This window comes from Camellia sinensis, chromosome 11, assembly GCF_055761805.1.
Source record: "Camellia sinensis isolate YWXY chromosome 11, ASM5576180v1, whole genome shotgun sequence".
In the NCBI taxonomy this organism is placed as follows: Eukaryota; Viridiplantae; Streptophyta; class Magnoliopsida; order Ericales; family Theaceae; genus Camellia; species Camellia sinensis.
The window spans coordinates 114953151-114968121 of record NC_138971.1 but is presented as its reverse complement, the minus strand read 5'-3'; the positions used below and the strand labels follow the sequence as shown (position 1 = coordinate 114968121).

The window sequence follows — 14971 nt, the reverse complement described above, 5'->3', positions numbered from 1 at the left end:
TTAGATCTTTAATAAATTTAATAACTTCAGTTTGGTCTACAGCCTTATATGGTTTAGCTTCCACCCACTTAGTGAAGTAGTTTGTGGCCATTAAGATGAAACAATGGTGCTTCGAAAAGGGTGGATGTATTTTCCCTATCATATCCATAGCCCAACCTCTAAACGGCCAATGTTTCATAATTGCATGCAAATCATTTATTGGCACATGTCTTATCATGCCATGCTTTTGGCATACCTGACAACCTCTAGCATAATCTATACAATCTTTAAGGATGGTGGGCCAATAGTAAAAATGCCTTCGAAGTAGCCATTTCATCTTTACACCAAGCTGATGAGCACCACAGATGCCTTCATGAACTTCAGCCATGGCTGTCAATGCCTCCTTTGGCCCTAGACATTCCAATAACAATCCATCTGCTCCCCTTTTGTAAAGAGCATTACCATATACTATATATTGCATAGATTGTAATTTGATCTTTCTGTTGGCTTTCGAAGATGGGCCAGTTAGGTACTGCATTATTGGATGCCTCTAATCTTGATATTGTAAGTCATTATGATTGACTTCTAACACCACATTCGTTTTAGTTAAATGCGGTATTAATTTTTGATATGTTGTTTGACTTATGTTCATTTGAGTGTCGTCCCTTCTCTTGAAATTCGAAGCTTTCTGAGCTACATCATTGGCTTTGTTATTCATGAATCTTGGGATATAAGTCACGTTTGCTATCTGAAACTAAGAAAGCAAATGCAATGCAACAACATAGTATGGCAACATGCTTGCATTTTGACATTTGAAAATTCCTTTTACTTGGTTGACCACTAATTGAGAATCTTCAAATATATCAACCACATGAGCTTGTAATCCAATAAGCATTTCCAGTCCCATTATTAAAGCTTCATATTCAGCTTGATTATTGGAACAAGTAGTTTTATCGACTCTGAAATAGTGTGTGGTTTCTATCCCCTGTGGTGTTTTAATTACAACACCAATTCCAATCAGACCATTGGCCTTTGACCCGTCGAACCACATCTGCCATGGCTCAACATTGATCATACCACGAGCTATTATTTCCTGGCTTTCCGTTTGACATGGATGATTTGCCAGAAAGTTAGCCAAAACTTGTTCTTTTACTACCTTTTGGGGGACATATTCTAGATGAAACTCTGACAAGGCCAATATCCATTTTCCAATTCTTCCTCTCAACATTGGTCTAGGTAACATATACTTAACCAAGTCTGTGGTTGCAATTACCAAAACGAACATTAGGCAAAAGATAATATCTTTATTTCATTGCTGCAAAGTACAATGCAAGGCACAACTTTTCTACAGCTGAGTATTTACATTCACAAGAATTTAAAAACCTACTAAGATAATAAAATTCTTGCTTCTTGACTTCTTCATTGTCCTGGGCTAGGAAAGCCCCCAATGAATCTTCTGCTGCAGCAATGTATAACTTCAACGGTTTGTCACTCTTTGGTGGCATCAACACTGGAGGCTTGGCCAAGTAGGCTTTAATTCTTTCAAAAACAGTTTGATGCTCTGCTGTCCACACAAACTCATCTTCATCTTTTAACCTTAATAAGGAAGAACATACTTTAGTTTTCCATGCAGTGTTAGAAATAAATCTTTGAAGAAAATTAACCTGTCCAAGGAATTTTTGTACTTCTTTCTAACTTGATAAAGGCTTGGCTTCAATGATGGCTTTGGCTTTATTCTGATCAATTTGTATTCCCTTTTTGTGTACTACATAGCCTAAGAAGTTTCCAGCTGATACACCAAAAGCACATTTGAGAGGATTGAGCTTCAACTTGAATTTTCTTATTCTTTCGAAAGCTGCTTCAAAGTGAACTAAATGTTCCTCCATGGACTGGGATTTTACTACAATGTCATCCATGTAACACTCTAAATACCCTCCAATGAGATCATGAAAGATAGTGTTCATTACCCGTTGATATGTAGCCCCAGCATTCTTAAGGCTAAATGGCATTTTAACCTATTCGAAGGTGTCAATGTTCCCAAGACATCTGAATGTTGTCTTATGGATATCCTTGCAGATTTGGTTCTAACCAGAATGTTCATCTATCATAGTTAAAATCTTGTGCCCTGCTGAACTATCCACCAATAAGTCTACTATGGGCATGGGGTACTTATATTTTGGAGTTACTAAATTTAGGTTTCTAAAATCGATGCGTACCCTCATTTTACTATTTTTTTTTAACCACATGCACAATATTGGATAGCCATTCAACATATCTGGCTGTTCTAATAAAGCCTGCCTTAAGGAGCCTAAGAATTTCCTCCTTGACCTTCTGAATCACTTCAAGACTCATCCTTCTTGGCTTCTGCTTGTATGGCTTGAAATTAGGCTTCATAGGGAGCCTATGTTCCACTAATGACCTATCTGATCCTGGCAGTTCATTATAAGACCATGAAAAACAATCTTTATATCTCTTTAAGACCATTAATAACTGGTCCCTGTCCAGAGCACTTAACCAAGCACTGATGTAAGTGGGTTGCTGGGCAAAACCTTTCCTTAAATTAACTTCTTCCAAGGGATCTTGCATTTGAGAACTCACTAATGCTTCTCTTTTGATTTCTTCTACCCTCGAAGCAATTTCTTTGCTTTGTTCTGCTTCCACTTTCTCTGATTCAACATCTTTGCCTTCTTCCTCATAGACAAAGTCTGTCCATAAGGTTTCTTTTTCTTGTATTTGTTGAACTTTTGTTTCGATGTCCAATGCACAGTATTTATCAAAAGTCAAAGGCCTAACCTATTGTTGTTCCTACTTACAGCCAACTACCATGGCTTCCTTCTTTTGTTCCTAAACTTTTTGGACTATTGATTTTAAGTCCAATATTGAAAACTTGACTAAAGCCAAGGATCTAGCTTCTTGGGTTTCATCTTCTTGCCTGTAACCAGGCATCATTATCATCTTTGATAGTGAATTCTTCATTAGCACTCTCCTATACTAAGTGCTTCAGGTGTGCTACTTCCTCATCAGCGCTCACTTTGGCTGAACCATTAGGTTTTCTCAATATACTGAGTGGCGTCACTCCTTCAGTGTACAACTTGGCTTCTGCAAAGTCAGCACAAGCGACAAAGGGTTGAGGGTCTGCATTGATCTCATCTGTCTCTCTATTGCACACGACCATCATTATCTTCTGATGTAGAGAGGAAGGCACACATTTGTTGGTGTGAATTCAATCCCTACCAAGTAAAACATTATACTTAGCATTACTATCAATAACAACGAATGCAGTCATGCAATCTCTAGTTCCCACACTCAAGTTGATGGACAAAATACCCTGAGCCATCTATTTATCCTTAGCAAAACCAACAATGGTTGTGCTGGTTGGAATTAATCTGGGGTTCCTTTTTCCCAGTTTCTTCAAAGAGGATTTCGAAAGCAAGTTCACTACTGCCCCCATTATCCACCAATACCCTATTCATTTGTATCCCATCGAAAAAAGCCTTAATATACAAGGGTTTGACATGTTGTGTCATGGACGTTATATGATACTCAAAAGGATATGAGAGATTAATACTCACTTCCTCACTCTTGTCCTCACTTTCCATTGGTGTGGCCACTTGAGATTCATCTTGAACCATGCTAACCTGTGAATCTTCACTAGAAATTGGAATATGGTCAATCTCCTGACCTTCTTGGTTTTCATCTTCAGCCTAGAACTCCTGTCACGACCCGAACCCGCCCCTATGGGTTTAGGCCATAACCGGCCAGTAATCACGAAATTACCTATAGCCTCAAATCAAAACAAACATAGCTCATCAGAGTAAAAGGGCCAAACGGAAACAAAATTTAAATCTTTGTCCATAGAGCTGTGCTTACATGGCACATCATAACAAACCATACATATGCATATTAATAACTCATAACAAAATATGTACTACACAAGGTTCTGTACGTACATGATCATATAAGTCTAAGTCAACCCAAGCAAACTATGTACAACATATTCAAAGACTTCGCCCACGTGACAAAATAAAACAGAATGACAAAAAGGTGAAGACGGGTCTCATGCGTGAGACGCAAGGGCTGACTCTTCAAAACCTTTGTTGTTCCTCACAGACTTCACTGGGGCTGGGTTTGGACTTCTCTTGGCTCACCTACAAACACATGAACGAGCGTGAGCGAAAGCCCATGAATAATATCAATTAAAGGAGTTATACAAACGGTATGTAGAACAACATGCTTCAAACGGCCTTGGGCCCAATTCATATTTTCATTTATGTCAAATTGGCCTTTGGCCCATTCATTTATTCGTATCAAACTGGTCTTTGGCCCATTCATTTATTCATGTCGAAACGGCTTCTGGTCCATTCATTCATTGGTGTCAAAATTGCCTCTGGCCTATTCATTCACGTCAAAATGGCCTCTGGCCCGTTCATTCATGTCAAAACGGCCTCTGGCCCATCCATTCATTCTTGTTAAAACGGTCTCTGGCCCATCTATTTATTCTTGTCAAAACGGCCTCTGGCCCATTTACTCTATCATTCAGATCAAACTGGCCTCTGGCCCATTCATTTGGCATAGCAACATTGTCCACCAATCGAATCAACGAACTTATAAAACTTACATAGAAGTAAGTAATTTGGACAACAACATATTTCAGATATCTTTGTTAAGATATTACTCACAGTGATCGGTTGGTCGGTTTGCCCTGGAGCTTGACCCTACACATTCCATGAACACAAAAGGGTCACAAACAATTCAATCCGTTCTAAATTCACATTTTCCTCTTTAGGCTTCATTCTTATCTCTTTAACTCAATTATAATGCTCAATGCATACCTAAGAGTACTTAGAAGTGAGAAAGGATGGAAAACGAAACTCAGAATGCCTTTTCAAAATTTCAGAAAGCAGGGTCCTCGCTCGAGAGTGGACTTCCCCACTCGAGCGGACCTGTAAGGTCTGCAAAAGTGCTGGTTATATCATTTTTACGCTCGAGCGTGAACTCGGACGCTCGAGCGAAAGTTCATCCTACATAGCTCCTCGCTCGAGAGTGAACTTCCCCGCTCGAGTGGACGTCATGTTTGCAGAAAATACTAGAAGCTCGTATTTCTCGCTCGAGCGTCGGTTCCCCCGCTCGAACGGACATAAAAAATTGTGGGTTTTCCAGAATGGTTCTTGAGCTCCAATTGAACATTCCAATCAACATTTCATGCATATTAAAGCTCAAACTTCAAATATACTTGTGCTAACATGATACAAACACCAAATTACATCATTATGAAGCTCAATTTCACGAATAAAAACACATGCATGTCCCAAATTATTTCAAACTCATTACCAACATACCAAATTCAAACATTCAAAACTTCTACTCCCATGAATTGTACATGCATGTGACATATAACCCTTATTTCAACTCACACGGTGCAAATGGTGATTACAAACATGAGCTTTAACCAACATTCTACATGGATCATGTTTTTTGTGTTCAAACATGCAAATTCAAAGCAATTACACACAAGCATGCATACATTGACCTTCAATCCAACATGATCAACCCAATTTCATGTCAATTCTTACTCTTGGTTACCCAACTAGCTTGAATACACAAAATTACAAACTAGAACCCATGAAACACTCACCTAGGAGCTTTAATTCTCACAATCTATAGCAAATTCTTGAGTAATCTTCAAGGTTCCCAAGCTTTGAGCCAAGGTTGCACAATTCTCCCCCCCCCCCCTCTCTCTATAGCTGGCCTTCTCTCTTTCTAAGACACAAAATCTGATTTTCAACTCAAGTGTATGAGTTGAGTGTATAGTGCCTCTCTTTACAAGTCCCCTTAGTCACAATTAATTAAGATTAAACAATTGAGCACTATAACTCCAATTTAATCTATTTAATTCGATCCAAAACAGTTTCCAATTAAACTTCACCGTAGGCTCTAAAAATTACGCCAATCATAATGGCGCAGTCAATTTTAGGTTCTGTGGCCGATAAGGCCTTCAATTTAAATTTCAAAACAGATAATCAAACAGATATTCCTACGGTGAACTGATAGAAATTCAAAACCACATATTTTCACATAAATGCTACACAAAATCATATCAAACACATAATCACATTTATATTAAGGACCAATTAGCATGATACGAAACAGGGTTATCACAACTCCTGTGGTAGTATATGTACCATATTCACTGACATTAGAAGAAATGAGCCAAACTAAACTACTGGCTGCACTTGTTTCTTTTCCAGGCTAACTTGTTTAGTTATTTCAGAAGCATCTTCCATGTTGCATTCTGGCACTTCAGTATTAGTGACTTCCTTGGAATGGTCTGTTCCTGCTAGTTGTTCGACTAAAAATGTCTGTTCAGCCATGGCACTTCAGTACTAGGCCTCAACCATTTCTCTCATTTGGCCTAGGTCAACTTCTCCTTCTGTTTCACTGTCGTTTTCCATCAAGGCCTTCTCAAGACCTGCTAAGCTAGATCTTTCCTTGGCTTTCAGTTCAGAGTGAACTTTGGCCAAATGCTCTTTATTGAAACTTCGTTTGTTCTGAGGAGTTAATTTTGGATTATGATCTAATTTTGGACTTTATCTTTCCTCTGTCTGGTCTTTTAGCTAGGCTAATGACTCTCCACTTTCCTTCAGATCCTTTTGGTACTGAGTGTACCTTTGCTTGATCTTCTTCCTTTGAGACCTAGAAATTACTAGAACCATATTTGGTTCCTTTGTTTTTGGGTGCTTTAGTACCACCCAATTATTTGGAGCCACCAAGGGGGGGTTAGCCATTCTACCCTGATCTCTAACAATACTTCTCTGGGTGAACATTTGCTTAGGCTTGTTCTACATGAGAAACCAATCTAAAACCGTAGGTACCCATGGACTCACTAGTTCAGTTGTTGAACTAGCTCTTTCTGCCTTTGAAGCCAGCTTCGAAGTTGCTTGTGAAGGCCACTACTTGGCCCTAATTCCCTGTCTTGAGCCTAATTCAGGCCTTTTGTCAGGGTAGTTACCGCCCATCTTGTTTGAGGCTGATCTAAAAGGCCAATCTCTGGTTCTGATTCCATAACTTGAGCCCACTTCAGGCCTCTTTTCGGGATGATTGCCCTCCATCTTGTAGTAGTTGGGTGGTCTGAACTTATGCAGAGGTCTCTTACCCTTGGAGTGCACTCTAGCAGCTGGTGGTCCAACCAAAAATGGCTTCTGTCTGGGACCAGTTGGGTATAGCCTCTTGTTGTAAGTACTGGTTGGTTTATGGCATCTCTGCACATCTTTGTATACTGTTTTCCATCAATTGGGAGACCCTTCAACCATTTGTAACTTAACCTGCATCTGGGACACATCCTTTGCAGAACAGCTGCCTCTAGAGAGTCATCTTCCAGTGCCTCCTCACTAGAGTCCTCCTTTTGGTCCGCAAAGCTCGGTCCATCTGCTGGTGAACTTCTGATATCTTTCTTGGAAGCAGTTTGGCTGGCAACATGCATCTGCACATTAACCTCCTCCAATTCCTTTAAGGATAGGTTTTGGAAGTTAGGCACACCAACATTGGTTGTAACTTCCCCAATCTCTAGGAATGGGTTAGTGTCAATCCCCATAGCTTTCTCTGCTTTGCTGGGAACTCTAAACTCCCATTTCGAATTGTTCTTAGATCTTGTCCTGAAAAATAATACAATTTTCAGTTGAGTGAGACAAAGAATTGTGCCATTTACAATACATTTTCCCTTTAAGTTCTTCTAGAGAAGGAATTTTAACTCACTTTGGTAACTTTAGAAAATTTGCTGCAAGCAAATGATCAAAAATGTCATCTGCCTTTATTAAATCGAAAAAGTATTTCCTATGAAGGTCTTTCTTTTTAAACTGCTGGTCTATTGTAGTATCCTTATGAATTAACCCCTCACAGGTCATAAGCTCTTTCCCTAGGATCTTTGCCGCATCAATCTCGTAATTAGGGTCTCTATAGTAAGTCTTATATGATGCATTACTTCGATTTCTCAAGTAATGATTCGTATCTAGACACCTTATAGGTTAATTCCACTAAGTCTCGAAACTCAGTTGAGTCGAACTTCTTTCAAAGCCTAAACTCTAAATCATTTTGAGCCAATCTCATAAATTTAGGCTCTGGTAAAATGACCCTATAGTTGTTTCGTGCTCTTTTGAATCTAGCAATAAATTGAACAGCCTTCTCATCAGGCCTTTGACTCAACCTTGCCAAGTCTGCCATGGAAATGCCTCCTCCATTTGCTGCCAAGTTTGGATAGAGCCAGCTGTAAGGTTAATATACCATACAAAAGCTGCCCCAGTTAGAGAGTTTGGAAAAAGTTTTAATTTCATGTAATCATTATTGGTAAATTCACCACATTGATCAACGAACCTAGCAATGTGTTCTACTGTTGACTAGTTTTCATTCCCATAAAAAAAAACAAAGTTTGGTAATGTAAACCCCCTTGGGTATTTATGGACCCTATCCACCCATTCTAGGTATGGCTTCCTATACACAGGAGTTTGAACCCACTGATCCATAGGTCCACACATTTCTCTGACAATATTAGCAATTTGGTCCCTAGGAACCATATTTTGTGTTTGTTAGACTACCACTGGAGGAACAAACACAGGATTTGGTGGAAAACCTTGTGCCTGAGATCCTCTTGGTCCATAGGGAGGTATATTTGGGATTGGTTGTCCCTGTGGTACTGGCTGCTGTTGAGGGTATGGTTGACCTCTCTGAGCCTGTCCTGCGAAAGGACCTACGAAAGGTGCTGTAATAGAAGGAACAGGTGTTGTTTCTCTTCCAACCGCAGGAAACCCTTCCAATCCCCCGGGTGTGAATTCGAACAAGGGATTAGTGAATCCCCTTGTGCCAAGTATGGCTTTGAACATGGGATTTGGAAACATTTTCATGCCATTTTCTTGTGTTGGCCCAGATCCACCAATTTGTATGGTTTCCCTGTTAAGTAATGAGGCATTTTGATTTACCATAGGCCTCGAAAGAGGCTCATACCAAGACTGAGGTATAGGTGATGGTCTTTCATAATTTTGATTACTAGTCAAACCATTAGTATGTCCATTACTTTGCATAGGCTGTTTATCTCTAGCCAATGTTTGCTGAGGAACATTTGAATTTTCCTCCATATGCCTTGTGTTAGTTGGTTGATAGGAATTCATCCGATCCATAAAGGATATTGCCCATCTTTCTATTGTGTTCATTAACTGCTGCCTCATGGCATCTACTAGGCCTCCCCATGGATTTATTGGCTGAGTATATGAAACAGTGGATGGTCCAATTCCATGGCCTTATCCAATATTTTGAACATGTGGTGCATGTTCTGAATTACTAGTCTATTCGACCATAGGTTTTGATGAGATAAGTGCTTCCATAGGATGTGTTATCACATTATCCTCTGTATTAGGTACCTCTGCCTCTCCTTCCACACCTTCTTCTAGGCGTTCATTTTCTCCCTGTCTCCTATGTCTAGCCATTTCAATTAATCCCACTGGGCGTGCCAAAAATATATGTTGGTTTTTTTTGGCTTTCGAAGGTTAATTTTGTAATTTTAAGCGTGCCAACAAGGATCTATCAGTCCTTACAGAAGATTAATTGTCAACCAATTATCAGACGATTGTGTTTTAGTTCTTTCAACCTCAATGAAGAGGACTTTTACTGGTGGCTTGTTTAGAAGAATTTAGTAAATAACAATTAAGTGAAGAATAATTTCAGAATTTCATTAATTAAAATGAAAAACTTACAATGATTTGACCCAGTCTCGTAGAGGTTTACAACAATAAGCTATTTGAAACTACTACTATGAATGAAGTGCAGTAAAGGAATTTGAAGTACAAAAATGTAAAGAACTGTAAAAACTGGAAGGGAAAACAAAATAAATAAAACTGGTTTTTTTTATCTAAGTCTAGATCCTTCATTCTGGGGTCTTCTTTGCTATTTATACTTTTCAATGATAACCGTCAAAGTAGGCTTCTAACCGTTGAAATGTTCTCCCATGATTGCTGAACATGCTCTCTCACAGTCAGTCACACTACGCCACATTTGTAGTTAGGCTTCCCTCTTGATTTTGAATTTGAACTTTGTGAGTAATCGTTAGGCCACATCACCTTATATCCCTTGACTGTTCCAATGCTACGTAGATTCATTATTATCAATACGGGCTGACACGTGTCTGACTTCGTTTGACAACTTGTATTAACTTCCTAAATTACCCCCTTCATGCCACATGTTGAATTGTGATTGGCTTTTACAATTTATACAGCCAACACATATATATTACTATCATTAGTTTTTTTTTAAAAAAAAAAATCCCACTATCAGTGTAAACCCTAGCGCTGTTGCCAAATAATTTATGGTGGGAAATATAATAATCAACAATTATTGGAAATGTTTTTAATTATTCTAAAATAGCAATTTACTTGGCTAAAAGTTACTCTTTCATTGATCATGTAAAATTAAATCCGAACTGTGTAGATTCACTACAATGTTTTAGGAACCAACATTTTTCATAAAAATAAAAATTTGTTACAAAAAAAATATTAGAAAATCACTTTTTGTTGTCATGTGAGTCATCATTAAAAAGTTATCTCAAAAAATCGCTTCAATTAAAGGAAGAGAAAAAAAACTTCAGCAACAAAATTTTGAAAATGCTATTAATAAATGTACTTTTGGGCACAAAACAATTGGGACCCAAAAAATTTAATTTTTAAGATAAAAATTTTGGTGTCATTATTAAATGTCTAATTTCATTGCTAAAAATATAGCAATAACACTTTGTACAATTAACGTATTCTAAAAAGTGATTTCATACCTAGTTTTTTGTCTCCGGACTTTAATTTGTGATTGTTATTAGGTTAAAAATCATTCTACTAAAATTGACATGATTGAGGCTTATACATCTGAGTTTTGGAGAAGAGTAGGCATATAATGTTGAAAAACTATACAAAAAACTATAAATAAATAAATTTATGGATACAAATATGTAGTACTCTTGGATTGTCGGTTGTTCAGTCATCTTTGCAGTTTACTTTATTGATGTATTATCCTTTCGTCCGATTGGTTTCATCAATAATTTAAAAAAATTTTAAAAATAAAAAAATCTTGGCTGTTTACTTTGACTAGCAGAGTCTTCCAATACAGTTATTGGATGGTTTACTTTTTGTCTTGGACCACAGCCCACCATTGTTGATCTGAGGAGGTAGCCAATTTGAGTATCATTTCTTCATTTTTGTGATCTTCATTGTCTTATCTAATCCCTCCACTCGTTAGCTTCCTTCATCATCTCATTTTAAAAAGTGATTTCATATCTAATATGTCAACTTTTGACAGTGGGAATACAATTACAAACGGTGTGTATCAATCCAAGGAATTGTGCCGTTGGTTTTCACTTGTTGAGATTCAATCAGCGACCAACAACTTCGATAATGCTTTGGTCATTGGGAAAGGCGGATTCGGTAAGGTGTATAAAGGGTTCATCGACGGTGGAGCTACCACTGTCGCCATTAAGCGGTCGAATGCAGAGTCCAAACAAGGGGCAAGAGAGTTTTGGACTGAGATCAAGATGCTTTCCAAGCTCCGCCACAGACATCTCGTGACCCTGATTGGCTACTCTGATGATTGCGATGAGATGATACTCGTTTATGAATACATGGTCAATGGGACGCTCGCCGATCATCTCTACGAAAGTAGTAGGAAAGGAAACGGGAACGATATTTATCATCTTACTTGGGAGGAGAGGCTCAAGATTTGTATTGGTGCTGCCCGTGGATTGGACTACCTTCATACGAATACTGAGCAAGGTGTCATACACAGGGACGTGAAGACCACAAACATTCTGTTGGACGAGAATTGGGTAGCTAAGATTTCAGATTTTGGATTGTCAAAAATGGTAAGGACAGCCCATACACAAACCCACGTTAGTACAAATGTTAAAGGCACATTTGGTTATTTAGATCCAGCGTATTTCTTGACTCATAGACTAACCAAGAAATCAGATGTGTATGCTTTTGGTGTGGTTCTATTTGAAGTGTTATGTGCAAGGCCACCGGTGGATACAAGTGTTGATACAAGTGTTGAGGAGGAGGAGCAAATTGGTTTAGCCCTATGGGCTCAAAAATGCATCAAAAAGGGCACCCTTGACCAGATCATTGATCCCTCCATAAGAGGACAAATATCACCAAATTGTCTAAACGTGTTTGTAGAAGTTGCTGACAAATGTTTACATAATTATCCAGAAGGAAGGCCTACAATGATTGAAGTTGTGGGGAGCCTCATGCATGGATTGGCATCACAGGACAATGTCCATTTATCTCGACAAAAGGGAATAGTAAGCAATCTGTTTTTTAGTACTGCACATGTGGTGGGAAAGGTATAGATCTTGGGTGGAGGAAATGGAAGAACAAGGTTCCTAAGAATGGCATGTCGTGGCAGTTGTGTAGCGATCCAATTGCAGATGGTATCATCCAATTATACCATCGTTTCTCTCTTGCAGAGATTCGAGCTGCTACAAATAATTTTCATGAGCTTCTGGTGGTCGCACTTAGTCGTGACAGCAAAGTGTATAGAGGCCATATCAGCAGCAGGAATCATCAAGTGGCAATTAAAAGGTGGAAAGAAGGAACATCAAGAGAGAGGATCTTGGACGAATTTAGAGCTCAGATCCAGGTGCACTCCCATCTCCGTCACCGCCACATTGTTTCTTTAATTGGATACTGCATCGATAAGCATGAAGTGATCCTTGTCTACGAGTTTATGGTCCATGGGTCTCTCTACCATCACCTCTATGAAACCAACAAGTATTCACTTAACTGGGAAAAGCGGCTTGAGTTTTGCATTGGTGTTGCACGAGGACTGCAATACCTCCATGCAGGTGCAAGGCAAACAATCATTCATCGCAACCTAAAGCTGGCCAGTATTCTGTTGGACGAGAATTGGAATGTGAAAGTGGCAGTCGACACTGAATCAAGTACATGCACCGTGGGATATATGGATCCAGAATACCTTCACAGTGCTAGATTAACTACAAAATCCAATGTGTACTCATTTGGCGTCATCTTACTTGAACTATTGTGTGGTAGGAAGCCAATGATCTATTCAAGGGATGAGGATCAAGTGAATTTAGTTCGCTGGTTCAAAACTAATATCGAAATGGGTACCATTGATCAGATCATTGATCCGTATCTAACTGACAAAATAGCACCAGAATGTTTGAAAGAATATGTCAAGAATGCTGAAAATTGCGTGTGCGATGAGGGGATTGAGCGTCTATCGATGGATGATGCATTGGGTAACCTCCGGTATGCACTGCAACTGCAGGAGACTTGGCGGAATAGTAATGAACATGAATCAGATAAAATTTCGGTGATTGACAAAGGGAGGGTTCTCACGATGAGCAGCAAGCCACCTTGAGGTAGGTTGCCCGCTGACTGAAGGCTGAAGATGTATAAACTGGGTTTTAAGCAGCTAGCTGCACCATTTGTGGCTAATCATAAGACAAACAAGAAATAGGTCTACTGTGTGGTTTACTGGCTCTACATAGGGGTTTTAAATATTCCTTCTATTTGCAGGTTCTTCTACGTTGTCTCCCCAAGTTACATGTTGTCATGATGGTTGAACTATTATAGCTTTTGTTCAGTAATAAAAATTGTGTTCCTGCTTGTATGACAATGAATAACTTATTCTCAACTTGGCATACTAGTCTCATCCCAACATGTTTTTATTATAATTAAAAATAATATTAGAACTCTGAATATAAAAAAGACCGGGATTATTAAGACAAATGGCATATGGCATCACAGTTACAGAGGAATTCAAAGTATTCAAAAATTTATAACTCTAAAAATCTGTCAAATATAATTAAACAGACACATTTACGAGAATAATTATCTGTTGTCCCAGCTCTCTTCTCATCATTGTCGTTGTTTGACTTGATTATCGAAGGACGACTGATTGGGTGCTAAACAGCAGGAAGGCAAACTTCTTAGCTGCATGAAAAAGAAAAAGAAAAAGAAAAAAAAAAGAAGGTTAAATAAATCAAGTTGCAGACTTTGCATGACATTTCAATTGCTCTCCAGCATCTCAATAGCCTAACTAATGCTCAACCAGACACAAGTATTCCTATAGTAGAAAGATTCATACTCTCATTAACTAATAAACATGCACACAAGCCTGGTAAAAAAAAAAAAAAAGAGCAGCAGGCATGAATTATTAGATTTTTGCTCATCGGTTCTGTGAGACCAGATTCACGTTTATCACGCCTAAAATTTCCTCAGGACTGTTTCTCGTTCCTCGTTCAGATGGCATTGTCTGATTATTTTTCGGGTAATCTAGCACGGTAGCACACCTCTGGAATTTACGATGCGCAAACATAAGGCCTTTTCAACTGATGCTTCTTTAAAAATTGATAGCTACATGAAACAGCATAATGCTGCCCCTGTTAATGGATTGCTATCCACTTGCTATGTTAAAAAAAAATATTTCAAACATAATGCAATCCGCAGATTTTATAGATTTATGTGCCTTGTACAATATGGTGTTCCTCCTCTTGAATCAATTATACCTAGCAAATTCTACCACCAACTCAACATTTTATCTTAATGACAGGAAATGATCCAGCCTTTAGGGAATTCAGTTCAAGTCAAGACCCAAGCCAAAAGACATTATTTAGTCTCATGAGTAAATGACTTTATTTTGATACAAGCATGTGGATGTGGAATTTGAGAGAGATTATTAATTCCTGGAACTGAGGTGAGAAGTTCATGGCTCCAGACTTTGGCACAGCTACACAATTCAGTAACATGAGTCATAATGTGCTGAAGGGGCTCAAAAAACTCTTCTAATAGTTTATTTGGTTCTTCATTCTGTTCTCAAGTGTATACATGGTTTTTAGTATTTACACCTCAAACATACTAAACTATATGCATGCTTGAGCAGAGAGCATAACACAAATTCTAGAGCAAAACTTTTTGTAATCAATGTAGAAGTTGAAAATACAACA

General features: G+C 38.5%; 2 pseudogenes across 1 annotated transcript; both read left to right on the top strand.

The window, feature by feature from the left end:
* Nucleotides 1-11287: 11287 nt before the first annotated feature.
* On the top strand, nt 11288-13641 carry LOC114292079 (receptor-like protein kinase FERONIA pseudogene; annotated as a pseudogene). Its single transcript, XR_014344359.1, has 2 exons — nt 11288-12430; nt 12467-13641. The product of XR_014344359.1 is annotated as a receptor-like protein kinase FERONIA pseudogene (transcript).
* On the top strand, nt 12394-13383 carry LOC114292080 (receptor-like protein kinase FERONIA pseudogene; annotated as a pseudogene).
* Nucleotides 13642-14971: the final 1330 nt, after the last annotated feature.